This window comes from Anser cygnoides, chromosome 6 (assembly GCF_040182565.1).
Source record: "Anser cygnoides isolate HZ-2024a breed goose chromosome 6, Taihu_goose_T2T_genome, whole genome shotgun sequence".
In the NCBI taxonomy this organism is placed as follows: Eukaryota; Metazoa; Chordata; class Aves; order Anseriformes; family Anatidae; genus Anser; species Anser cygnoides.
In genome coordinates this window covers 26541536-26568680 of record NC_089878.1, presented here as the reverse complement: position 1 = coordinate 26568680, position 27145 = coordinate 26541536, and the positions used below count along the sequence as shown (strand labels likewise).

At 39.3% G+C, this 27145-nt stretch overlaps 1 protein-coding gene across 3 annotated transcripts in view; it reads right to left on the bottom strand.

The window, feature by feature from the left end:
- The window catches only part of MYLK (myosin light chain kinase), a 212298-nt gene that overhangs the window by 181281 nt on the left and 3872 nt on the right, over nt 1-27145 (bottom strand). The window contains exon 1 of one of the 3 annotated variants that reach the window (XM_066999193.1): nt 19566-19582. The exons of the other annotated variants lie outside the window; for them this stretch is intronic. The gene's annotated coding sequence lies outside the window, so the exon portion shown is untranslated. Of the gene's footprint in view, nt 1-19565; nt 19583-27145 lie in introns of those variants that run through there. 3 annotated transcript variants of the gene reach the window in all.

The window sequence follows — 27145 nt, the reverse complement described above, 5'->3', positions numbered from 1 at the left end:
GAAACAGCTATTATCTTAATTTCCACAGAGCTGACATTTCATTTCATCTTCTTCTAGGTGAGTGGCCCTGGAAAAAGAAGGAAGTTTTTACACCTGAGTTGGAACAACACAGACCAAGGAAGGGTTGAAAAGCAGACCAAGATTGATGGAGCATTTTACTAAGGTAAGGGACACCTTGTTGCTTCCTTCAGCTTCCTCAATGCTTGATCCACAAATGAGAGAGCAAAGACAAACATTTAGTGAAACAATGGGACTCACCCACTCACTTTCTGCTGCTTCTTCTGCCTGCTTACATTAACAAAAGTCTTTTCATTGTGCAGAGGTTAAAAAGAAACCCTTACTTTACGAAAAAAGGTCCCCTACCTCAAAAGATGTAATTCATGTTTAAGCTAAGGCTTCCTGGTTTGTTGGTTTCATTAGAACACATACAGTGATTGAGAAATTTATGAATTTGAAATGGCAGGGTAGCATTCACAATTTAAACTATTGCTTTTGTTTTCCCTTTGTCACTGAAAAAACGTGCTGCTCTTTGTGTAATTGGAGCAAGAAGTTAATGTGCGAAGTCTAAAAGGCTCCACTGTTCCATAAACAACTTTTTAAGGTATTCTTCATCATATCTAAAGTTTTCAAAAGTGAAATAAACAAAAAGGACAGCATGATCTAACAATAAATCAGGCTTTCAAGTGAGAGCACTCGGAAACACTGGAGGAGTTACAATTCATTGCATAAAGAGACATCTGCGCCTAGGCAAATCCTAGCAAACCAGTGGTAAGGCAAAACTGAATAGGCTGCTTATTGTTCTGCAACACTCTCCCTGGGTGAAGTGAAAGTACAGGAAAATTAAGTCTTTCCTTCTCACAACTAAAGATAGAACAATGCAAATCCCAGGGCAGCATTGACTTGTTAAACAGTTTCTGCTGGCTCTATTTTAAAGCTGTAAAGACTTTGAAGTGGAGTTGTAAACTCAATTGATTTCAAACAAAAGGCTAATGTAATCCACTTTCAGCACCAGTACCATGCTGGCAGTGAATGCATCCTTCTCAGTAATAGAAATTACATATTAGAGTTTAAAGCAATTCATTTCAGTGTTTTCAAGTCACTTAAGAAGCTGGATAGGAATGATCTTGGCTGAATTCAGCCATAGGGAAACAAAGCCAGCCTCTGGACCCGTTTTACTGGGGAGACAGTAAGGCCTCCAGGAACACTGGCATCGGTATCGGACACACTCATGTGTCCATTTGTCCCAAGCTGCTTTCCAGGTATTGCAGCTTTTTTATGTGATTTGTTACACCCAGCCTTGGAGTGTGGCCATCACTGAAGTGGGATGCAGCTTTAACAGTACAGGGTGAGCAGCATCAATTAGGGCAGTAGTAGATACAACACCAGTTTAAAGGCCTGGGCAGCTATTGGATACCGAAAAATTTTATAACACTTACAAGACATGAAAACAAACCAGTTTAGGAGTTTGTCGCAACAAGTCCAGAAGTCTCCAAGAGCAGCAGAATGGAAAAAGATCTAGGAGGGATTCGATTAGAAGGATATGGGAAGGACCGAATGGAATTACCAATTGTAGAGAGTCTAAGAAAAACAGGAACAAGTGGAACGTAGTACAGGTCAAAGATTTTAAACCTTTCCAATAAGTTCCACAGCATCTGGCCGCTTACTTTGGAAAGTACATGTGATACACCAGGGAAAGTAATGACTCAAGGCAGAGTGTGAAACCAGGCAGACTTAAGGTGGCTCTGACATAACTCTACCAACAGATGAAAACTGCAGTGCTTCTTTCACAGTGTTTAAGAGTTTCTAAACAAAAGGTAGGACACGTGTTAACAAACCCATTAAGCCAGGATGGAAAAGCCTGCAGCATGATTTTTAAAAGTCAATGCTTAGAGTAATGGGCATCCAGAGCAATTCAAACCCCCAAATGGTTCAAGCTTTCTGAGGCAACTACAGGCCCATACGAGGCCCAGTGAAGTGAATCAAGATTATTTTGTTCAGCAAAATGTTTCTGGACTAGCTCTGCTGTTTGATCTTCCAGGCAAAAATCTATTTTACCATTAAATGTCCAAATGGACAAAGAGAATCTGCTGTCAAGAAGCTCCTGTAAGGGGAGGACACAGCCTGAGAAGGACTTTGCTATAACTAACTATAAATATTCAAATTAGTATTTCCTTATCACTAACGGTTTCCGAGGTCTACCTGCTCCTGGCTTCTATAGAGCTGACTTCCATGCTAATCTGAGAGTTATTCCTGTCCACAACATGTCTCAGAAGGCTTTGTTGCTTTACTTTTCTACTTTCGTAACATTTGACTTAATTCCAGACTACAGCACTTTGAGGCTAGCAGTCTTTCTCCCAAACTATGGCACCGAAGTGCTTTAACTATAGAGCAATTTGAAAATATTAATAATCTAATCAGAGCAATTAAGCCATGTTTGATATAGAGAAATAAAAAGGAGATTTTTAGCTGCATCTCAGCCTCTCAAGACTGTTATTTAGCAGCTGGAGCTGCTTTGAAGTAAAAGCTCATACAGTAAATTTCTTCTGTGTTCTCTACCACAGATGATCACAAAACCATTTTTAAAAGAATGTGTCAATTCTTCCTGAGCTAGACTACATACCTACAGCACTCTCCCCCTCAAACCAATCTTTTTGCACTAAATGAAAAATATAAATGTACTATTTACTTCTGCCAGCAACAAAATATAACACGCACATCCCTATCTAAAAAATCTACTCACATCAGGTAGGAAGCACACTCAATCTCTTCCCCCTCTGATTAGATAGGTACCAACCCCAAATCCAGCAAGCACACAAACATTTCTGCATTGTAAGGGTGCAGCATATTTCAGTGAGCATGAGACTGCCAGCATGCAAATGCATGACTAACTCCAGCTGAAATTTATGACAAAAGTCTATTTTTCCCTTTCTCTTTATTTACTTCATGCTTTCCACTGTTTATCTCCACTCATCTATAACTAATGTATCTTCAATTGAGCAGACCTGTGCTGCACAGATACTCAGAAGCCAAGTGTTTGTTAAAAGACTGCCCAACACAACGCCACTCACCTTCATCACACACCCCTTCCATTTTTCTAGCTGCTCTGATACACAATGGAACGGTTAAGGTTCACCTTTAAAGTCGTATTGATGCCACTTGAATTAGCAACCCATTGAATGAATGAGAGGAATTCACACCTCAAGGCTTATTGTTTCAGGCTGCCTGCCAACTCAGGTGGCTATGGCTGCAGCAGTTACGTGTTGGTCACACTTCAAAAGGTTTCTTCACAACTACAAGAGCCTGAAAGTTAGTTTGAAATCTTCTGGTCAGAGGAAGTAGGGTATGACTGTTATATTTGTCTAACCTTCAACCTTTAGCTAGTTCTCTTTAAAGAAGCATGCTTCATTTATGTAAATCTTGTGTTTGAGACACAGCTCTTTGCTTTCCCTCAGGACAGTTTTGTCAACAAGACGTCCTTCTCAGAAAGGCATAAAAACCTCCTCAGCTCCCTGAAGATGGCACACCCAGGGCTGCATACGTTCACACTGCATGCAAACTGTATTTTAATATGCATTGCCAGGGAAGAAAGCAGTCACCTCTGCACCCCCGGAGGAGTGTGAAAGCTGGAATACTACATAAATCACAAAAATAGGCAACGAGCCAGGTACCAGAAAGGAAAGCAATTCTCATTCCTCAGTACTTGCTTGTTTCCTATTGATTGTAGTGGGAAAATTCCAAGTTCCCACTCCCAGTCTCTGGGACAGTAGCAAAAATATACACACTTTCTAAGCACACTACTACAGAGGTTAACAAACCAGTGGGCCCCCGCAGCTTCACTGTGCTGGCTCACACACCACTGATGTGACACTGGCATTGACCTGAACTTCACTCACGGCAGTTACAGGATTAAACAAGCAAAGTCCTGAAAAACAAAATCCCATGTGCATTTTGCCCATGTGAAAAACAATTGTCGGTCACTTGTGAAAGGAGATTTACAGAGCAAACAGTTTACAGTGTCGCTTCCCTCAGACACTCACAACAAACATGAACCCGAGTGCCCCACTTCCATCCTTTCCATGACAAAAGTAGGAAATACCCCCCACCCATTATTTCAAAGAAAAAAATACTGAAAAGCAAAAGTGGACAGACAGGGGCTGGAAAGAAGTGTGGGTTCCAACTAGGAAAGCAACAGCTAAATTAACTAGATAACAACTGTGAATAACTTCAATAAAGAGAAGTGGATATAATGGAAAAGGCTTCCAAGACAATTAAAGTAGTAGCAATTGAAGTGGAAATGAGCATCTAGACGCTACACAAATGACAAAACTGAACTGGGATCAGCACCTCACAGGCAGTTGCTCTGATGAAATACATGGAGTCACACTGAATAAATGACTTAGAAGTTCCTGGATGGTGCCATGGATGATAGGGCTACTGTATGCCTCGGTATATGAACAGAGGTGTACAGAATAAATATAAGGATGCAGTTTGATCATTAGGTGGAATGTTACCAAAGTATCTTGTCTACAAATGGAGTCAGTCAGCTAGAGATACTGGAAAGAAAGCCATGAAAATGCCTCAATGTCTCATTCTTATGCATATCCTATCTCCAGTGACCATCAGTAACGCATGCCTTGGGAAAGAACACAAAGCCAGAGTAATCCTACAGCAATTCTTTCCCAAATACACCCTACTGGCTTCTGGCAATCAGTAGTTTATGGACTTAAGAAGCCAGACCATCATGTTACATAGTCCCTGAGATTAACCTCTATGAATTTAACCTTTTCCTGAACCCACTTTGGCCTTCATGACATTTTACTGTGGTGAGTTCCACAAGCAATTGCACACGCCTTGTATTAAAATTAATTAATTAATTAAACAAGACTTTTCTTTCAAGCTTATTGCCTGAGTTTTACTGATTTGTGTCTTCTTTATTCAAGTGAGGCTATGCGTTATTATTCCTTGTTTACCTTCTCCACGCCATTTCTGGATTTATGACATCTTCAGCCTCCAACCAACATTTTTCCAAGCTAAAGAACCCTAGTTTTACTCTCTGGTCCTATGCATGTCATTCCATATCTCTGATTTTTCTGCTCATCTTGGAATCCTACTCAGTTCTATCATGCCTTTCTGAGTTACAGTCAGAGCCACAGATATAAATTTCTATAATGATAGAAAAATTATTTCTGTTTTATTCTGTATTATAATTCCTGACTTCCTCTTTTGGTCACCCCTGAGTGGATATTTGAAAGAACCAGCTATTACAATGCCAAGATCACTTGTTATACATAAAAATTCTAATTACATTCCTTGTTATACATAAGAATTCTAATTCCATTCTCCATTAAATTATTGCCTGTGGATCCTTGAATCCTCAATTGTACTAATTACCATGACACCTCTATGACAGCCAATCTAGAATAAACACAGACATTGTGTTCAGCACCACAGCTTCTCTCCACTACCGTGAACACTGGAGAATACTCGGTCCACTTTTAATAAAGGTTTTTAAGTAGAAAGTTGCTTTGGGAATACCAAAAATATTCATATGAGAAATTCATACCATGCATTTGTCTCATATCATCCCTAGCACTTATGACATTTGACATACAGCAGGGACAAAGAGCTGCAAAGAACATTCCCTCCATTTGTTAAAAGCCAATCCATAATAAAGAGAAGCCTGAAGAAATGCTGCGTACTTGATTCTCACTCTCAGCACTCGTTTTTCCCTTCTTCAAGGGCATGATATGGGGATATAAATCAATAGCCTCAATTCTTCAATCTCCCCCCTGCTCCCAAGTTAACAGAAGAGATGAAAACCAGCTGCCTTCTAATTTGCCTCTGTTCTAAGTAAGTGATTCTCACATTTATCAATATTTCATCTAGTTATTTTTTGGCACCAACATTTTCCATATCACTTAGAAGTAGAAGGGTGACTAAGAATGGGAGGGGAGAACATAAATATACCCCCCAAACAAAAGAAAAAAAACTCTAGTGTCAGATCTCACAGTATGACACTTCCTTTGCAAAGTTATTCATTGTATTTAATAGTTTTCCCTCCACGGCTTTATTTATTTTCTCATTTTAAGCAACCAGAGCAGATAAAATTAATGTAGCCTCCTTTGGAAGCATAAGAAAGATCCTAATTTCTTCACTGTTAATTCTGACAAAGATTGACCAATATCAATGCACTCAAAAAAAAAAAAGTTCCATATGTACTTCAAAAGGTACTTGGGAAGGCTTGCTTTTTGCTCACCCACTGAGAGAGCTTCCAGGTTCTGTACATGCAGCGCTAGGTTCAGAAACAATAAATGGCTTATGGTGCTCCTAAGTTACTGGCTGAAATCCACTGGCTGAATACTACTTGCCCGAGGACCATGTGAGAGAAAATTATTTCCAAAGGCTGTTGGAAGATAGAACTGTAGTTTTATTCTAGGAATAGGATATGTTCACATGCACCCTCTGTAACACAGGGAAGGTCTCTACCAGCTCTGTGGTAATTAACTTTCTACTTTGTTGACTAGACTGTTAGAAAACATTAGAGAAAGCTAAGCGTGGTTTGGCAGGAATGCCCTGGACTCTGAAGACATGAGTTGGGCCACTGTCAGTGTGCATGAGAAGGGCTGACTACAGTGACCTTTGGCAAGGTACCTCATCTTTCCAGAATTGAGTTCTTCATCTCTTTGCTCGTAAAGGGATTGCAACTCAGTGTTTCTAGGTGGAAACTCCTCAGGCCAGGAGCTGCATCTGTTAATATTTGTACAGCAATGTGATCAAGTTTTTAATCTTTAGTCTTGAGGGATCTTGGATCCACTCCTTAAGTGTCAGCTGCTACCAATGACAACATTCTCCTGCTCATTCACCTGTTCTCATATACTTTTTCCTTTTTTTTTCTAACTCTAGCACTCACCCAAGCACAGGGAGAGATGGATTAGGACTGAAAATAAAATAAAGTCACATTACCTTCAAAAGGACAGGAATTTAGATTTCCTTGAAGATCTCTCTCAAATCTAAGACATGACTTTTCAAAAGTCCCTGTCTACATGCTGTCTTAGAAATACATTTTAGACGAATGTCACAATATTCCTTGAATTCTTTGTTAAGAACAAAACAGAGTGGCTGTAGTTCTGTCATTCCAAACTCATAATTTATCATCTCAAGTAAACTCATCTCAAGCATCCACTAGGATGCTTCAGTAAACAATCCAAACCTACCTTTTTGTGTTTCAGAAGTCAGTTGATGTGCTCATATAAAATACATTTTCTGCAATATTCAGGATAGATAGGATAGAAAATCCTACTGCTCAGTAAGCTAATAATTTGATAATAGGATAGTAAAATGCAGATGATTGCACCAAAAAGTGACAACAGTATATAAAGAGAGGCAAAAGCCATCTAAGTACCATGGAAAGAGAGGCAAAATTAGCTCCCATTAGATAATCAGATGACCTGACAAGCTCAAATAAAACCCGACACGACAGAGCTAAAACTGACAAGCTCCATCAAAACCAGTTCCTCCTGCACAGAGAACTGTATTTTCAGAATCATAGTGTAACACTCATTGCTAGTTAGCTAGAGAAGCATTTTTGATTTGTTTTGACAGATAAGTATGATTTTTCTTTGCATTGTCACTCGTGTCTTTATAAAGAAATCTTTCTTTCAATACTACCTACTTGGAATTTAAAAAAGTAAAGTATTCAGTGTAACTTCCTTCAATGCACTAAGAGCTACTTCAAAGTAAAAGGCATACTGTTTTTGTCATAGGAGTGACTGGCCTTAAAATGAGCACACTGCAATGTGATCATCATGCTCAGCTTTCCAGTACGTGTCTCCAAAATCCAAAAGGTACAGAAGGCACCCTGGATGAATTTCACTGCCAGTGGAGCTGTCCATACACGCATAAGTAATCTATCAAAACAAGAATTGTGTCAGGAAGCCTTCCTGGCTTGGAGAGCAACAGAAGGCGTAGTCAAAGCCCAGCTGCAGTGCTTGTGACAATAAGTCTGTTCAGACAGACTAGGAATTCTGTGATTCTAGCTGTACAGAAAGCTAACCTAAAGCACCATTTAGGATATTTCAGGCGTAACTCACTTAGTAACAGACTTTCACAACACATTACAGGTGTAATTATAAGATTCAACACGCATTTTCTTCACAAACGTTTGCCTTCACAGATCCAAGCTGACAGTAACAAGGCACTGATATAAGCTCCAGAGAGAGATAACCCGAGTTCTATTTCTTTGAATGCCGGTCTAAAACATAATGTTTGTTTCACGTTCAAACAGAAATTACTCAGTTATTAGAGAAGTAAATTGCTGCGGCAGTTCTATAAGGCAGACAGAAAGTTCAAATGCAACCATATTCCCTCTAAAAGAGGACTTCCAAGAAAAAGATGTGCTGCAGTGAGGAACACAACATTAAATGAGTTTACTGCTTTTAAAAATGCATGTGCTTTCATGATATTTAAATTCAAAAGTATTGGACTTTTATATTCTAGGCAGATATTTTACAGCTACCGTGTGGAGTTTTAAGAACATGCATCCTTAGGCTCACAATATATAGCAGTAGATTAAGAGATATAGGACATTATCATTTCCATGGAAGATGGATAGATAGAGATGGCTTTTTAGATCAGGAAAATTAATAAATAAATAAATAAAAATAAGGAAATTAAAGTATAACCAAAACTTGCCATTGTTTGCTGAGATCCAAGAAAGTTCAGAACAAGGCTGACAGAGACAGCTTCATACGCTTTAAGCGGAATGAGCTGTCCAAAATTTTAAACTATGAACCAGGACTCCAGACAGATGAAGATTTCATCTATTTTGGGAGATGATATAAGAGGTCTTTATTTTACCCAGGGATGCTGTACAAATGGATGAAAGAAGGAAAGCTAATAAACTGATAACATAACAACAGAGTTCCAGAAATCTTGGGTGGAAGGGATCTCTAGACAACCCTAATCCAACATCCCAGTTGAAGTTGAACCACCACCACCACCAGACCAGATCAGCTACAGCTTTTTCTAGTCAAGCCTTGACTACCTCCACAAACAGAGATGCCAGAAAAATTTCTGGGTCACTGATTATAGTCCTGCACTACTCTCCTAGTGAGGAAGGTTTTCCTCGGACTCAGTGTTAACCACCCAAGCTTCAACGTGTGGTCACTGCCCTTTGTTTTTCCACCTGCTACCACTGAGAAAAGCTTGGCTGTTTATTTGTAACTCCCCTTCAAGTAGAGGTAAGCTGCTATCTGACTGCCCCTGAGCCTCTTCTTCATCAGATTAAAGAAGTCCAGCTTCTCCATTCTCTCCTTATAAGCATGCAGTTGTGGATGTCCCATCCCTGGAAGTATCCAAGGGCAGGCTGGATGGGGCTTTGGTCATTCTGGTCTTAGGGGAGGTGTCGCTGCCCATGGCAGGAGGTTGGAACTGGGTGGTCTTTGAAGTCTCTTCCAACCCAAACCATTCTGAGATTCTGTGCACGCCAGGCCTTTAACCACCTTCCCCTCGACCATCTCCACTTTCTTGACAGCTTGCTGAGATGGGGCTCAAAAGCTGGATGTGACATTCCAGGGCACTCACCCCCAAGCCAAGCTGAGGGGAGCAAACAATTCTGTTCACGAACTTTGCACTCTTTGTCAAACACCACATGATTTATTTTGGCTCAACCATCAAGTTTCTCAAGGACCTTGTAGAACGAAACTCCATCACAGCGTGTCAATACGTACTGTCTTCCAGTTTAGAGGCTTATTTTGTCACAACATCTGCTCTGCGGATAACAATGCTGAACAATGTTGGGAACAGTATTTCCCACAGCTTCCATTTCTGATTCTATAACCACCCTTCAGACTGAAAAGACATATAACATGTATTGATAATTTTTTTCTAAGCAAGGCAATTCTGTGCTGTACAGAGGTAAGACAGTTCCGTAGCTATATTACATATTAAATATTTGAAAATCTCCCACCTCAGTAGGAGACACTTCACAGTGAAATCTCTTTGAAAGGGAAGAGAGACTGAGGAGTAAATGTTCAGTTTCCCATTCATTTTACATTTAAATTTATATTAAATAAAATAGGATGGTATAAGATAGTATGGTATAAAACACCACTTCCCATTAAATGATGAATTTAGTTAGAAGTGTGACATTTTGCTTCCATGCTTTTAGAAGAGGAATAACTTTTGCTCTGGTGCCTGTAATTTCCAGTCCACTGTTGAAATCAGAAATTTTGATGTACATTTTTTTTCTCCTAAGGTAGGGGTGGGAGGTGGAAAAGAGGAAGTATTTAATGCATATTCTCTGTTCTTTGGCTGGCCAGAAGGGTTATGACTGAGAGAAAAATAAAGCAAGAAATATGTAAAAGCAGCTCTCATTACAAAGTATAAACAGAATATTCTGCAGAAACACCTATTTTAAAATGAACTCTCTCCCAAGTTCATTGTCATCATAGCAGTTTTTTAGATAACCATATTTATGCTTTTACAGGACATTTGTACTAGCCTGTTTCCTTAACAATAACAAACACAAAGTCTAACTAGAATAGTATGTTTAAACTTAGCATATTCATGCCAAGACACTGCATTTTCACAATTATTTTTCTTCTCTCTGCTTCTGAGCACCTTTGGGATATGTTTGTATAAAACAGCTATTGAATCAATATACAGAAAATTAATATATTGCAATATGCATTCAAATCAGTTTAAAGGTGAAGTTTTGAGCCAACTGGTCAATTTGGGGAAAAAAAATATCCATCCACCTCACTGAAGCTGAAATCCTTCCCTAGGTAATACTCCCTAACACTAAAGGTCAATGGATTCAATGAGTAAATAGTGTTTCCACTTCAAACTACTTGTGTTTTAGATGAAAACAGGCTAGTGATCAAATCCAGATTGGTGCAACTCCAATGACTTCATATGGTTTCAAACACTGGTAAGAATAGTCACAGTAATGATGAGCACCAGCTGATCCATGCAAAATAAGAAGCTGCTCAGATCTAAGTGAGAGTTGTCTAAACCTGGCCATTCTCATAAAAATCAGCATTTTCATACTGCCCCAGTTTCCTATGCACTGAAGTCAAGCTTCTAAAGAAGCAGATAAAGTTTTTCCACCCAACCTTTATTCACCAATTTCTCTTCCTAATTGGTTGCATTATTCAGCCTATACTAAAAAGCTAAAGCAAGTCCAAGAACTGCTCAAGTTTTATTCAAATAAAGAATGTTTTTAAGAAAGTGTATCATAATTTAGACAGAGACATGACTGGTTTGCTTTCAACCTTAAAATATGCAAAATACAGCTAGAAGTTAAGGCTTTGTACTTATTTTCAGAGTACACTTAGCTAAGAAAAATCTACAAAATGGCAATTTGGAGAAGAAAAGGGGAAGGAAGAACTCCAACACCAAAATATTTTTAACAGGAAACATCTTTTTTTCTACCCAGGGCTTGAACCTGCTTTTCAAAGAGAAAAGCAACAATTATGAAAAAGGTGATTCTTGGTGAATTTATGAAAGGATATAGAATGATTAGAAAAGTGGAAAACATGAAAGAGTAAATCTACTATGCTACACTCACACCAAGACCACTTTTGAGTAAATGATTTGACTCCATCTTCTTGTCAAAGGAGAGTAAATACAGACATGAAGGAACATGCATATTTTAATCTCACTTGGTGTAAAGTCTTGTTTGCTTCAGTATAGGCAAGTGTGTGTGGGGGAGGTGTCTCTTTTTTTTTTTCTTTTAAACAACAGTCAAATGCAATTTTTAATACCTCCAACAGTCAAAGTAAAAATGAGTGGAGAGGGTATGTAAAACATAGAAAGCTGGAGCCAGAAGGAAGCAGTAGTCTGTCAAGATATTTATTTGTCTAAACTCTTGTTTTTTTCACAACACTTTTTTTTTTTCCCATATCCATCTAGAGGGGAAAAAACATTAAACAAACTATGGCCAGAATCCCCACTGGAAGGCTGGTATCTTCTATAGAGCTCAGCTGCAACGGTATTCATGTTCCTTTAAGCCTCTGTTTGAACAATGTCACTATGGAAACAGGGCTGTGATGCCCTGCACCTTTATCAGGACTTCTCTATTTAAATTCTTTTCTTGAGTTTTTAACAAAGCCATTCACTGAACCTCAACTAATCCAAGATTCTGTTAGGGGTCTTGGGTTTTGTGGTTTGGTTCGGTTTGGTTTTTGTTTTCCACTACCCCATCGCTTGCAAAAGGTTCTCTCCTCCACTAATGCTGCCTGACAAGTTTTGTTTGTTTCGTCTCTTCAGTTCCTAGCTCAAATTATTATGGCTGTATTTATTGCCAGACTCCATAATTTTTACCCCCCAACCCCTCCCAATGACATTGTTTTCAATGAAAATTCCACTCATTCAACAGCAACTTTTTCATTTTGCTTTTAGCTGCTAGGAATCTGCCTGTATCTACATCAGATGTGCCTGAAAGTTCTCTCTGGAGAATTCTTAGGTTAGAGGTATAAAGGGTTACATCTCTGTAATACCAACAGTTTATCATTTCCAGATGCACATGGAATCCCAAATCCCGTGTTTACAAATTCCAAATATTAGAATACTTTTGGGGAACAGGGAACAGAAGGGGAGCTGTGAAGCTTCAGGACCACTTTATGTAAGTGAAAAAGGGCAAATCTGGGTTTACCCTCACTGCACCCAGATCTAGTGCATAGGCAAGAGGCATAGTAGTGGTTTTGCAAACTAAGCAACTGCTGTAGCCTCTGCAGTAGTAAGTGAAGCATATGCTATAATCCTCCACCTAAGCAGATATGAGCCAAGCATTATTTAGCCTTAGAGTTTTTGTAATGCTGCTCATGACTGCAATTTAAAGCAAGACTAGAAGAGGCATCCTACTTATGTGAAGTTCCTGGTACTTCCCAGTGTGGGGGAAGGAGGAGGAATCTTACCAGCTTGCATGAGAGTTTTGGGAAGAGAAAAATAGGAGTCATAAAAGAATTGTATTTTATTAGCTTACTACTTTTGATCTCCTGAGTTGGCTGAAGAGAGGGTAACACAGCAGCCCAAGCCATGCTGTGGCTATCAGAGATCCCAAGAAGAGCTGGTATAAATACCAAGGCAATTGTGATCAACTATCCAAACAAGCTTCACAATGAACTAATCAAAACCTCTATATGACTTCCACTGAGACAAAGCAACTTGAAATATATTGATGCTTTAAGAAAAGGTAAATTGGAAAGAAAGCATAAAATTCAAATATTTCCTCTCTTTTTCTTTTAACTCCATTATTTCTGGACCTTCATTAGGCGAGCTGATGGAGGCAGGAGCGGCACAATTCACAAGCAATATTCACCAGGTTTCAGTTACTGTTTCACAGAGAAATCAGAAGGGCTCTTTGGAATCTCACAGCAAGCCATTTCATTTCTGTCACACTGTGACTACTGCAAATGGAAATTTCCTTTACTCTTATCATAATATAGCACGTAGTAACTTCTGTGAGGTGTAAAACATGATAGACAGTGATAATAAATTCTGAAGTATATTCTTCCTGATCCTTACATAGTTTATTTTAGCTTGCTGAGGAACAAGTTTGAGGTATGACCAAGAAGAGGACCTGCACACCTAAGCAAACTTTAGCTGTGCTTCAAGTTCTTCAATCCAAAAAAGAAATCAAATTCACATCATTTTCCATGCATTTAACCATGGGACAGCAGCTTCCTTTCCCATTTCCACACTCATCAGAAATTTGCAGTTCTATTTCAGCCCATATCCAGGAGAACCATGGCAGAGCAGGTAAGCTCCTTGATCCCAAATAAAGCATTAATCCCTGCAGAGTCATTACAAAAGCAGCATGGTTCATAGAGAACACATTTTTTTGAGAGCTCCTCAGATACTGAGTATGATAAATTCCACTGATGTTCAAGAGAACATAGGTAGTTCTGAAAAGTGCTGCTACACAAAGAAAGAAAGGTAGAGGCCAGACAATATACATATATTTAAGCTTCATCTCAAGTGCACTGATGGCTCTTCTTATTATTTATTTTTAGGAACTACCAGATCTGGCACAAAGTGAAATGTTTTGTTTTCTCTCCCACCCCACCCCTCACATTCTCAAATTAATCATTCCTCATACATCTTCTCTGGCAGCTACTACTCCACATCATCGTATCTTGCCCTTGTAAAGACTAAACACAATGCTGATTTCAAGGGACCTGGGATATAAAATTAATCTGTAGCATGCTAATTTATTTTCTTGCCCCCAAAGCACTTCCAGGAACCCTACGCATAAGGCCATTAGTGCCTTCAACCTCCTCTTCCTCAGATGGCAAAGGACCACAGCAAGAGTTCAGCTGTGCCTTTGGAGAGGAACAGTCCTACACCCAAAGGTGTCAGTCTTGCAATCTAACCAGGTTGCCTTCCATGTATAAGTAGCCTACTGGTTCATTCTGTGTCTCACTCATATTAGTTTCCTACACAGTTGGGTTTTAGCCCCACTTTTTTCTTACATAGCATACTTTTAATAGCTACCAGACCAAAACAAAACAAAACAACAATGAAAAAAAAAAAAAAACACAACTCTGAGCAACAAGAGATTACCAGAGATGTCTCTGAGATAGCCAAAGACAGAAAAATCATAGGTAAAAAATAAACAGGGAACTTATTTAGTTTAAAAATCAGACGAATGCTCACAAGTATGGTAAAGAAGCAACTTCCAGCTAAAGAAAGAAACTTAATTGCACTTAAAGATCAGAGTGTGAAAGAGGTTGTATGACACAGCTATTTAGAAAAAAAGGTAGGACAGGCCCTCCTGGACCACTGGGTCTCATTCCCTGTGAGGATAGTACCAGAGTTGGATACTTCTGTGTACCTCGTTATCCTTTCATTATGTCGTGCTCTTCCCTCTGAAATTACTGAAAGTTGTGCTTACATATCTGAGGGCAGATCTGGGCAATTTGCCTCTAGCCTCATACCACTGAATACACTTCCCTTCCTTCCTCCCTGCCCACAACTTTAACAATTAAGCTAGGAACATAAGTATCTATTTCAGATTTCCTTGGTTTAGGCAGACTAAGCCAAGGTGCTCCCCTCCCCTCCCTAAACGTCTATAGCAATGAATCCTTTTTGGAGTAGTTTTTCCTGCTATGGAAGGCACTAGACAATGACATTGATATGTATTTGCTCTAGTTTGGATTACTGACTGGAATTAATATGGAGAGAAAGACATTGGTTGCTTCTGTACTCTTCAGGCTGCTGTGGGTCCCCAGAAAACAACTGAAGTGGTGAAATGAACTTGGAAGACTGATTTTCCTCAAGAGCTTTCTCACAGAAAGCTTTAGTGATTCTTCCACTAGAGATTGCTCACCAGACAGTTGCCATTAATTACTGCATGGGAGCATTTGGCCAGATGCACCCAAGACACAAATCACGTATTAGGGATTTAGTTGGTTTAGAACCATGGCAGAATGAGTTGGCTTTCTCCTGTTGTGTCTGTTATGCATTATTTCAAATTCCTATGGCATTTTTACTGGCCTGGTTGCAGATGGAAGCAGGTAGGACTCAGTAGTGAAGCTAATGAAGACACAAACCGAATTTAAGTGAAATAGGTAACTGGAGCATTTCCAAAACCATCAGCCTCTCCCTGCAACATTGCATACTACCAACCTAGAGGCCACAGCAAGTTTAAACCCACCATTAAACTTGTGCATAAGTGGTAGTCTCTGCTTCATGGGCTAGAAGAAAATTAATATGGTGATTAAGAGAAAAATGGAGTTAAAGCCTTGTTGGCACAAGTAGTAGTAGAACCAGCTGCCAGTTGTCTTGGAATGAGGAGGCACATTGCAATAAGAACCACATTTTCTGTCAGAAATCTCGGCCTCAGAGAACATTACTAGCAAGTTCTCTCTAACTTCATGGATTTATAGCATGGTCTGGCTCAGAACCACCGCAATTTCAGAGCTTCCTTGCAACAAAAACTGTTATTAAAGTTTGAAACTCTAGCCAAAGCTTTTTGTCCTGTAACAGTTTATCATCTCTCTCTCTTCCAGTGGTAAAAGAGCAACAGTGCAATGGTCTCTCTAGGTTATATGTTAAAATACATGCAATAACATTTCAGAACTACAGAATCCACCTTCCAAGAAACCCACTTTCTGTGCAAGTTGCAGGGAGTGCACTGGGTCCTGAGGTCAGCAAAATATATCATCTCATTCCATCTTCATCTCTTCTCTCATCAAAAGAGATCAACAGATGAGAAAGGAAGAAAAATATTGTGCCCAAACATGATCACAGGTAGAAACATATATTTATGTGTTTGTGGTGTGGAACATTAATACAATGAAGGTGGAAGGAAAAAAATCTAAGGAATTTTCCATCTTATTCCATACAAGTTATGATGCATTAAACATACGTGCACTACTGTTTGCACAGCATACAACTCATGCAGATATGCTTGAACTAGTTTTAAGATGAGTTAGTGATGGTGAAACAACATAGCCTACAAATAGAGACTTCCCACTGAGTCCTGCTCCTCTCCCTTCACAGAAGGGTAGCATTTTTCTAGGATTAAAAGAACTCAGACCTGAAGGAGTAACTGAGTTGTGACATTCTCAGTCTTCCATCTGATTCTTCTGCTCAATGAGTCTTCACTTTATATATTGATAAATTGAATAAATCCCCTTGTAAGGAAAAGGAGATTAGAGGCTAATCTTTGCTTTAACAATAAAAATAAGAAGCTGCTTCACAAACCATTTCAGCCTTGTGGGTTAAATGGAACCAGCTGTACACGCAGCCATCATGCAAACAAAACAATGTCGTCACTAAAAAGAAGCAATTTCTTGGCAGCACAAAAAAGTGGTTAGGACACTGAAGTGGTGTCAAAAAGTTTTAGGGTGCAAGGCCAGAAGATACAGTTCAGTCATTTATTTTGACCCACTGGATACTGTAGGCAACTCAATTTAACCCTCTCACATCTATACTATCTATACTGAAACTGATATTTTCTACCTGCATGAAACACAAAATATAGAAAGATAATTCCTGAACAACAGTGCCCAAACAATTTCTAACAGCTGTGGCCTGCTGCATTGACTGAACTCAAGTCTCTGAATTAAGTCCTACAAAATCCAGTATTTTCCCAAGAAACGTGTCTAGGATTATCCCATACATTCCACGTGCACAAGATACACGTAGCTTCAAAAGCCAGCTCCCTGCTGACTGAAGGAGGAGCAGGTATTACGTGGTTTTAAGTCTCTGGTAGCAATATAGATATCACATCCTTTTACTGTATTACTCTATAGACTTCAATAAATCTACAGAATTCTGTTTACCACAAGGCTACTGTTTTTCAGAGAAATGGACCCAATGACTGGTATTTATTTGCTGAGACAAGCTCCATAAAAAAAGAAAAAAATCTATACTATTCCCCTTCATGACCACAAAGATGACAACTTGTTGCCAATCTGCCTGCCAGGAAACCAGCTGGAAGCAATATCACTACCACAATCTATAGGCATCAATCCAATGCATTAATCAGGTCAGAGTTCAATAACTGCCAGCATCTTGAAGAACTGGAAAGGATAAAGCTGTGGTAATAAGGCACAGTCAAGATCAATCCCCAGGGTCTAGTTAGTTGTTCTTCCCCTCCTTTGTTTTCTTCCTATTTTTCCTTTAGAAAACATCCAGCATTAGTATGTTTCTTCTAGTGTTTGGGTTAAAATTCACCAATTCAGACAACTTCGAAGTGCAAGCAAGGCCTCCCAGTTTATTTGACGCACATACATGTAATGGAAAACATCTACTGCCTTGCTGAAGAAAAAAAGTCCTCTCACACATAAGCCAGAAAAAGGCACAGACTTCTGCTTTAACAGTGGAGTTACCCAGATAATCCCTCAAAAGGCCATCGAAACAGTCTGGAGAGAATTAAATGGGCTATGACAACAATCTGGAGAGTAGAAAAAATATATACTTATATAAATGTTTACTATAAACAGCAAAAACAACAACAAAAAAGAACAAAGTTCATTTAAAAATGCTTACAAGGTTTTTTACCACAGAAGGCAGAAGTACTTTCCAAGGGAAAAGACTAGTCGTCTCAGGTTTAAAAGTTATCTTGGAGAAAGTCATATCAAAATCCAGGGGCTGGAAACCGAAGCTACAGAAATCTAAATTTCAGAGTGAATTTCTTCTAAAGCATGACGAAAGGTTACAAATCAGAGAGGAAAAAAAAAAATGTTGCATGTGATTGCCTATGATGTTGGTCCCCTTTCATTTTCTTTTGAATAATAAAAAAAAAAGGTGTTTTTGTGGATGATATGTTTAAACAACAGAAGTTAAAGAGCATGTTACAAGACTAATGAAAAGACACTGGCTTCTGAAAAGCAAGGAGTAAGAGCAGAAAGACAGCAAATCCATCTAGGTTAAAGAAATACAGAAATCAAAAAATGCAATTTTTATCAGTTCAGTGGAGTTCTCCAATTTACAATAAAAATAAAAATCACCTCACTGGAAGCAAGCTATTCATTATCTTGCACAAAGCTCTTTGAGGGCAGTGGCAAGGTCTTCCTCAGTGTTTGCACAACAGCCGGCATAACACAACTCAAAGTTAATCGTTGTACTACGTAACTGCATAATGCAAAAGGGAGCAGTCAGCCCTTGTTCTGAAATGAAGTTAACCAGAACTGTTCAAAATAACTGCATCATGTCCTGACAGTGAACCTAAATTCTGGTTTTGTTTTCACAAGCTGAGTTTCAATATTTGTCAAACAGTTTACCAAAGCTTTTTATTTTTCTCACAAGCTCATTTTTTAGTTTCCAGAAGTCGTTCTGCCTCCTATAAACCTGGAAACTTTGCAGAGCAGTTTTTCAATAAAGCACATTCAAGTTCTCTCATTTGAGGATGGAGAAGAATGAATAACTTTGTCATATGGAAGGGGCAAGAAACAGGGAATAAACGTAATAATTTTAAAGGGTGATTTAAAAATCTTATTTATTTTTCAAGGTATAAACTGGGAATGGTAGCTAGTAATAGTTTCATGCTTGGTTTGTAAGCATCTGAAATCTTCTTGGTCTGCAAATGGGGGTGGAATAGCTACGGATAATTAGAAATCAGAGTTTACCTCTGAAAACTATTTTTACATCAAATCTCTTAATGTGGATGAAATTATTATTTTTTATTAAGTACATATTTTTGAGCTAATTAATCCAGCTGAGCCAACAGAGTTAATAATATCTCAAGACCAGGGCAAAATCTTAGAGACTCACAGAGAACTAGGAACAAAAATTGACCCAAAAATATGTTCCACACTACAACAATAATTCTCCAATGAGTCACAAAAAATTTGCATACGAAGCATATATTTTAAAGGTAAGAACCTAAAAATTTGATGAAAGTCGAACATTCAAGCGTGTACACTTGCATTTAAAAGTGATGCCTCTGCTCATCCCACACCCTCAGTACATTAAGGTAAACCTAGACTAAGCCTATTATAGGTAATGCAAGCGTACCACTCACACATTTTATTCACTGAACTACTGAATCAATTTTAGCTAGAGTAAAACAATTTTGCATTCAGATATGGGCCCAGAAGAATCACATTGCTTACCTTTTTTCAGGCCTTAGAGAAGTCCTTTCAAGCTCCTTCCCTTCTGATCCTTCTCTGTAAAGTGTTTTGAAATCTAGTGATGAAGGCAATAAGAACTATGTATTTGACCATAGCATTTGAAAAACATTCTAGTAGAAATCCTACAAATAACTCACATTAAAGAAAGTATTTTACAGTTAGAAAAACATAATGATTATGCTATCAAAATTATCAATACCTAAATATCAGACTAGTGAAGTGTGGCTAGGTTAGCCACATAAACACACAAGTCTGACTGTAAAATAAAAAATGATATCTAGATAACAAGGAAAATCCTTCTGAAGCCTAGTACTGAGAATAAATCCATAGCCTAATAGGTCCACAGAGGCCAATGATCACAAAAGTTCCTGACAGCCACTGAAATTTCATTTGATGAGAAATCGTTCATGAGAACGGATTCATCAGACACAACTGCAAGTACTCTGCATCATGAAGTCCAGTTCCTCTTTATGACAGGCAACTGTTTCGCTTAACATCATTTCCCTTGCACATATTACAATGAAATGATGAGACACAGGTTTTCACCACAGATGTTATTCCAGTCAGCTTTGATGAAGAAATTGCTCTGGACAATTTCACTTTTTTTTCTTTCCCTTTTTTTTTTTTTTTCAGTAACTTTTAAAGTATACAACTCTTCTTCATTTTTTAGTTGCTGGTGTGATGGGGAACTCCTGCAACTCATCAACAAAGTCATCTATACACATCACTGCCCCAGGCTCACACAGAGACAGCATGTACATTTCCAACAGCTCTCTGCTCCAGACAGACATGTAGTAGGCTTGAATCCAAGGCCTTCAACAGGAAAGCACAAACATATAGCTGGATCTGAAGAAAGACTGGTCCAGTACTCACAGGTTAAGTAAAGACTCAAAAAGACAAGCTCTGCAAATTTAGTTGAGACTATTTATAGAATGTAAGGTGATTGCAAAAGCAGGGGACAGGACATGGTCCAGAAAAATGTATACAGCGCAGAGAACACAACACTAGACTATCCATCTATGTAGGTGTTATTAGTTATTATTATCTTTGACTAGCTAAGTAATATTAATTAACAATAATTTGTTTATATCTCAATATTTTTTTTATATCTCTTATATATCAAATATCTCCTATCAATGCTGAAATGTGCCTGTAAGAAGAGCAGCTCTTCAGAGTGCATCTGTAGAGAATATACAAACTCTTTCTACATGACTTCTTCAAATGCTTGTACATGCTTTATGGAAGAAGGACAATCTTCTGGTAACTGCACAGAAATGAATATAAACACACTTCAGCTCTTATAAACGTGCCTACTGAGACCTCTCAAATAGCCTCACAGCATCCTCCTTCAGGTTTTTTCTATGTCTGAAAAATTGAAAGAGCAAGGCTCTTTCTAGATGTCTTAAGAGCAGGGGAGTTAAATTTTATGAAACCCTGGGCTAGAATGTGTACAAATACAAAGATTTGTACATCACTGCATATACCATGTGTATGCAAAATGGAATATATGTAGTTCCATAAGTTCCCCAAATAATTTTGTGCCTCTCAATTTTAATAGATTGTTTCCACACTACTGATCATCATTTTAGATCCATATCCAGTGCAAAAGACACTTCTAGGTATATGGAACAACCCAAACCAGAGAAAGCTATAAAGGCTACCTGCTAGGTAACACACACACACACACACACAAAAAAATGACCGAATGCAGAAGAGTTATTTTCCAAATCCCACAATGCTGGAATGAGGCTGTACTTACTTAATACTACAGTATACCCATCTAAATAGAGAATATTTGCTAACACAGCAGGTTACAAACTTCTGGAACTTACTTTCATGGGAGGTAGTAAAGGCAAAGGGTGTCCATAGGTTCAAAAAGGGATTAAACAAACTCCTGGACAACAGGTCCATAAGTATACAGTTGAAGGACTAAATGGGTATATACCCTAACGTTGTTAACACAAGAACTGTGAGAAGTGGAAAGGCAGGGAGAGAAGTGATCTCAAACAGTAGCTGTTCAAGAATCTAAGAATACTGTACCTCTTTAAGTAGATGTTTAAGAATACCATCTTTGAAGATGGTAAGTTATTTTTATCTTATAAAGACATTTAATCAGCAAAGCTGTATTTCCTGTCTTGTAAGTGAAATATAAGGACAGACAGAAAAAATACCTCACAAGAAGTGCTATTATAGTGAGTTTGTCTTCAGGACAATAGAGCTTTTGTTTTGAGGTTCAATTTATTTCCTCATTATTTTTAACTCCTACAGTTTTAAAAGAAAATAATTTTGATTCTTTGGAAAAAAATATCTGTATGCTACACAGACCAAATATTAGACAAAGATCTCTCTTGTGCCTGGTCTTGACTTAATCTATCTCGAAATTTTGTGGTTGTAATAAAACCAGCCAGAAAGGAATGAGCACTGGAAAGTTTTATAGAGAATTCCATTCATCACAAGACAGATAATGGGCATGAAGAGACAAGAAACACCATTGGCATTTAGATCCTTTTTAATTTTGTGAGAAGTAAGCTATGTTACCACAGTTTCTTACACCGATATCAATAACCATGCATCTCTAATGTAATATACGGTACATCCCATACATTCAGGATCCTTCACAGTGCCCACATGCTGATGAACGACCACACCAACCTCAAAGCAGGTTACCCTAGCTGTCAAGAAAACTACAGGGTTAGAGAAAAACAAATCCAAGAGATGTTATTTTGAGAAACAACAAAACAGTGTCGCTAAAGGGTACGCTGTAATGCCAAGTACTAAATGTACTTACACATTCATGTTTACTTTTTGCCACCTCAGACAAAACAAAAGGGATAAAGTGGTAAAGAGATTGCAGTTAAAGAATATTACATTAAATCTAAGGTCAAGACCACATGTGGAGAAAGGTCCAAATTATTTTACCTGGAAAACTATTTGAACATCCCTGGCTTTCTGTCCTGGCTGTCAAGATGCCATGCAAGTCATTAATCTGTACAAACTCACTTTCTGGATGTCTGTGTGGTCCAGTCAGGAGCTGAGCCTCCACTTCTGTTCAGGCTAACCAGGACAGCTGATTTGGTCTCCATCCTTCAAAGTCCCCAGCTATAGCTTGGAAATGCCTTGGAGAAGTAGTATAACTTCTGAGTTTCGTAGCAGATAAGAACTAAATAGATTGAATGAGACCTAAATGGTTTACGAGTCATCTGAGATGAACTAGATATTGGCACAAGCTGAGGTAAAACGAAGGAGCAATACCTCAGCTGACTAAATTTAGAAGCATTTGAAGCTTCTGAAGCATTTATCAGTGAGCAGCCCAGTACAAATGCCATGTTCAGGTGGACTTGAACTCATATCTTGAGCAAAACTCCCCACCAGTTGAAATAAAATTTTGATCCAACAAATCGGGGCTGAGGCAAAATGGAGTGACTGCTTCTGAGCCTGCCCGGGCACGTGCTCAGGCCAGCCATGTCTTCAGGGCAAGACAAGTCCCTGCCACCTCACGTGACCCTCAGCCTGAGGTGATTCCCTCACTGGATACTCACTGCCACCCCTCAGTTCCCTCTTTATTCGCCTCTCTCACACACAACACTGTACGGGGCAGGTTTGTGTGCCAGGGTGGAGGCTGTGAGCTGCTCCAAACCGTTTCCAGCTGGTTCTGGTGGGCTCTGGCACTGGGGCGGCCCAGTGGGGAAAAAACACCAGAGCCCAACCATGGAGCCAAAATGTCTGTCAGCATGAGGGTGGTCTAGTAGCAGTCATCCAGAGAGGATGTGCAGTCTCCAGCTTTGGAGATATTCAACACTGTATTGATTGGCAAAAAGTAATAAATAAAATTCAAAATTCCCTGACTCGAGCCTTTTTTGCCAGCAACACAGTGTTGTCTTGCCACAAACTCTCCAGCAAGAGTACAACATGCTGTTTGGGCACATCCCTGACCAGGGAACGGCACAGCGCACACCCTGTGGCCCCCCAGGAATGCTGACTTTTGGACTTCAAAAACCAGCAGCCATCTTCCATTCAAATGTGTTCATGAGCATGGACATTTTCACAGCAACATGAAAAAATTCTGTACTGAGGAGGAACAGGGAAAAGAGTAGGAAGAAGAAAGGGAAATGAAGAAGAAACAAAGCATCTTTCACCACTCCCTTGTCTGTGAGAAAGATGCAGCCAGGCATGCACAGACACATAAGCCAGGATCTCTTCCTAAAAAAACTGCTTGATGCATGCTCATATATTTGCTTGCCTCTTACTGATGAGTTCAGTCAGCAGCAACTGCCTCCAGCTGGTTTCAAGTTACAGCCCAGGGAAGCAGTGCCATAAAATTCCTTACAGCCACCCAAACCATTACTCTTCTATTTTCTGCCATTTGGGGTCATCACACCCCCTCTGGAAAGCTTAGAGGTGCGATACCACCGCAGGCATCTTCAGAGAGAGCCTGACAATGGTGTATTATGAGGCTTGTTGTAACATCCTTTCAATATCCTTAAGGTCCAGTGATTTAGAGAAGAGAGCCTTTTGTGTCTCCTGTCAGTTCCAGGAAGCTCCTGTCACTGGCATGGAGACTGCGTACGGAAAAGAGCTGCTAAATAGACCAGTTAAAAGAATATAGGCCCAGTTTAACCCCCATGTTACTGAAAACCATGAATGCTGCAGCTCCGTTGAGGTCAGAGGAATGGCACTGCTCTGGAGCTGGGGGTGAGATGCCCATAAACCAGCTGTTACATTTCAAAGCCAGGGCTCCCTGTGCGATGGTCTCACAGGCTCTGCAGGAGATACATCCCCTGAGGCCACCACAGCCAGAACGGGGGTGTTTAAAGGAGGGCTGCGTGTACACGAACGGATCCCACTGATCTAACCCACAACAAAGGCCAAACTTACACTGCATAAAATAGAAATAAAGGGTTTCTCACCTCCAGAGCTGGGCTGGACTTGAACCAGTGATGTGGAGGCCTAGCAACATGTTCAGACAGGAAGCATTTACATAATATATTTCTCTTCTTCCACCAAAGGAAATGGAAACTTATGGCCATAAAAAAGATTGAGAGTAAATAACCTGAGTAAAGAAGGCTTTATATATTTATTAATTTTTCCAAATTTTTCTTTCATGTATATTTTAAACACAGTCTGCTGATTGCTTGTGTTCTGTAACTCTCCTTTTGACACAAGTGAGTATAAGACCATATTGACAGTAGTTCCCTGACTTGGACTTTATAAGTGTTTCTTACTGAACATGCCCTCACATTTGTTCTCAGAATCACAGAATCTCCTGAGTTGGAAGGGACCCACAAAGACCACTGAGTCCAACTTCTTTCAGAGTCAGGCTGTTAATCCTTGTTCAGACGACATGGTCAGTGATTTTTTATTTTATTTTTAAATATTACATTGATTCCAAATACATGACATAAAAGAAAACCCAATACTTTTACTTCAGTATTTAACAAACTGCTTACATCATTATAAGGAATTTATGGAATTATAAACTTATTTCATTAAGAGTTGATCAACTTCCTAAGAGTTAACGGTGCAGAAAACATGACTGAACAACTACAGACCTTTTACAGTAGGATATTGAATTCAGCATCCTGTTATTTGTACTGCACATTTACTCAGTAAATGATATTTTGATTGTCGCTTAGTAGACAGCGAAAGCCTCATGTCCATGTCCCAGTTTGTTTATCAGTTAATGCTTTGCACCATGAGTATTCATCAGTTCATAGCACTTGAGAAAAGCATCACCTTGAAATAAAATACAACAATGTCCTGATCAGAGCTAGAGAGCTGGTAGATGCAGCTCTTGTGACCAAAGCTGTCTTCAAAATATAACTCTGCTAAGCCTTAGAAGCGGACAGAAAACTCGCAATACTACCAGGCAGATAAGAACAGTTAATTCTCCAAATGGGGATCCTTTTGTTATTTGGGACATTTCAGAAAGTGCCTAGGCCAGACCAAGTACTAACTTGTGCCTCTCTCTAGCCACTCAAATCCTGACCCTCTTTGTGAGAGCATTGGCAACTCACTTGGTCCTTGGTCTCCCTGTCACTGACTTGTCCCTTATTATTTTGCTGAGGTTAACAATCAGGATAGTAATTTTTGTTACTTGGCTGTCTTTCCTACCAGAAGCTGGATTGCACTGTTCTAGAGAGTACATAAAGCTTCTTGGGATGAAACTACAGGTCTGGTGGTCAGATTGTCCTCAACTACACAGTCCCTGTATTATTTTGGACACACCTTTCTGTCTTCAGATATCATCCTTCTGCTCTGCAAATGCCCCAAAACACAAGAGAGCTGTAGAATACCAGAAAAATCAGTAAAAGGATAATCCAGAGTGATGATCTTAACCTGTTGTGCAGCAATTAAAAATAAGTTGCACTGGGTGTGCAAAAACAGCACTTACCATCACACGCTTCCCTCAGCCTGAAGGCCGCAGCTTCAGACCACCTGTGGGCTCTCAACAACTTGTGACATTTTACAAAAAAAGAAGATAAAAGATGCACATCACTGGCAACTACAGCATCTCTTCTTTCTCCCATAGATTATATCTTTGACGTTCAAACAGAATATATGATCTGTTTTAATCCTTTCTGGAAGAAGCAAATTACTGAAAACGTCCTTCAGGATTCTGACTCTGAATTCTGATGCAGCACATCAGCTGCATCACACAGGCCCTAGAAATGCCTTTGGTGCTAAGAATGCTGTGCATACAAACAGCACTTCAGCCTAAAGAATAAATGTGCCATAAACTGGACGTGCTTTTGGCAAGTGAGTAAATTTAATCCAATTACAGCAGAGGTGACGAGGTCAAGCTGACTCTTAGTGAAGAATCACCAGCAAGACTGTCCTCAAAACACAAGACACTGCAGCTTGCTGGACTGATTGAGAGAGCTGACACACTGTAGTGAAGTTCAGCGATGCTCGGACTCGTTATAACAAAGATAAGTGCCAAGAAAGTGCTTTGTGCCAGCAAGCAGAAGAGGAAAGGGATTCAGCAAGAACACACTTTGTAAAGCACACTGTAATCCTAAGCACTTAATTGCCTTTGGCAAGAGCTGCATCCCGTTGCTCTCTCAGAAGTCGTTTTATCTGCAACTTGATGCTCACAGCTACAGCAGTGAATGGAGTGGGGGAGGAGGAGAAACTGGGGAAACAGTGAGAGAACTATAGCAATGAGTCCTTGCTAAGCTACCAAAGCAAAAACATATAAAATACCATTGTGTGCAAGACCCGATCTACACATCCAATCAATCTGGAGAGCTCCTTTAGAAACAGAGTGACTTGCATCCAGGCTCTTAAATCACCTACAGAAGAAGAGAAATCTGCTGTGGAGTTACACACCTGTATTTATATTTAGTACTTATGTAGGAGTGGCCTCGTTTCCAGGCATTCTGAATGAGCCTATTTAGGTGGTTGCAAACTTGAAGTTATAGTCAAAGTTTCTGTTTCTTTTCCCTGCCTCTGCTTATAATGCAGCATTCACAAATATTTTACAATATGTTAATGCCAACTCATTGTTCCCACATAGATGGAAGACTCAAAGGTAAATAATGCACCAAGCCTCTTTAATTAAA